A 1,834-nucleotide genomic window follows, 5' to 3' on the forward strand; every position below is an offset into this window, starting at 1 on the left:
TCCACAGCAGGTGGGGTAACCTGTGACACAGTCGGTCTGGCCCTATGCAGAAATGCACCCACCCCTGGCTGGATAAGGCCTCGGTCTTCTGTTCTGCTAGGTCCCTCCTGACATTGGACATTTGTATTAGTTACTTTTCTCACTGGGACTAAATGAGATGCTAAATTAATTCTTTTTTTTTGGTTTTTGGAGACAGGGTTTCTCTGTGTAGCCTTGGCCATCCTGGACTCACTTTGTAGACCAGGCTGGCCTCGAACTCACAGCGATCCGCCTGCCTCTGCCTCCCGAGTGCTGGAATTAAAGGCATGCGCCACCACGCCCGGCATGCTAAATTAATTCTTGGAACTAAGCTCCCAAGAAGAAGCAAGTTGAGGCATGGAAGGAGGGTGTATTTTCTAACTCCATTTGAGGAGATGGAGTCCACTGTGACGGGGAAGCAAGGAACAGTATGTGTCCTAGGTCCTGAGAGGGCCCTGTGTGTAGAGCCCGACACATCAGCTCACTGTTGGAAGGCCCCTGCTGTTTGAGGTTGCACTGCTCCTAGTCCGGACAGCCATTCTGAGCTCAGCGTTAGATGCAGGACTCTCTCTCCCCAGCAGGGCCTCCTGCTCTCTGCCTGACCTCATCTGGCCAGTATCTCTAGGCGTAGATGCCTCTGACCACACTTGACATATGGCCTTTGACACAGCTCTCCCCTAGCTCTCCCCTTCCTGAGCCTACAGGATAACTAGGTGCTGTGTTCCTGTTCATGTAATAGCATGCTGCCAAAACCAAAGCAAGCATCCTTGAAGTGCCTAGTTCCAGCCAATTATATACACCTATCCTGGGAGTCGCCCCCTACCCCAACTCCCCAAGGACTATGTAGCCTTTGTTCTCCCTGAATTAAGCTGAACTATCTTTCTGAAGTGGATCCAGGAGGGTCATTCTCCATCGTGGTCAAGGCCTTCAGAGCCCTGCACCTCGCCTTCTCCTCCTGCCTTCGTGGGCTGTTGGCCACCAGCCCCCCAGGAAAGAGTAGACCCAACCATTCCACAGCCTGTGCCTCGCTGGTCAGAGTACCTAGAATGTCCATGATGAGCCAGGCTGGCGCAGGGGCATGGCTATGAATTCAGGCCCAGTCTGGGCTTCATAGCAAGACTAAGTATGACAGTCCCATGGCAGAGTCACACAGCTACCTCGATTGTCACTGCTAATATTTGTTAGTTGTAGGGGACATTCACGGTTGTGTCATCAAACAGGCTTTGTATTTATGAACTTGCCCAACTGTAGCCTGGCATCAGGGTTCTGAACATACATACACTATATATATTTGGGGGGGCGGTTGGTTTTTTTTTGTTTGTTTGTTTTTCTTTGGTTTGGTTTGGTTTTACAAGATAGGGTTTCTATGTAGCCTTGGCTGTCCTGGACTCACTTTGTAGACCAGGCTGGCCTCGAACTCACAGAGATCCACCTGCCTCTGGCTCCTGAATGCTGGGGTTAAAGGCGTGCGCCACCACACCCAGCTCTGAACAGATTTGTTGTTGTTATTGTTTCATTATTTGAGACAAGGTGTTGTTATGTAGCTCATGATGGCCTGGAACTTCTAAGTAGCCCCAACTCCAGGCCTTCTCCTCTGGCCTCTGTAGGTACCCACATACATAGAGAGCATATGTCCCTTCTCCTCTGGCCTCCGTAGGTGCCCACATACACAGAGAGCATATGTCCCTTCTCCTCTGGCCTCCGTAGGTACCCACATACACAGAGAGCATATGTCCCTTCTCCTCTGGCCTCCGTAGGTACCCACATACACAGAGAGCATATGTCCCTTCTCCAGCCCCATGCACATCTTCAAGCC

This window comes from Acomys russatus, chromosome 16 (assembly GCF_903995435.1).
Source record: "Acomys russatus chromosome 16, mAcoRus1.1, whole genome shotgun sequence".
Taxonomy (NCBI): Eukaryota; Metazoa; Chordata; class Mammalia; order Rodentia; family Muridae; genus Acomys; species Acomys russatus.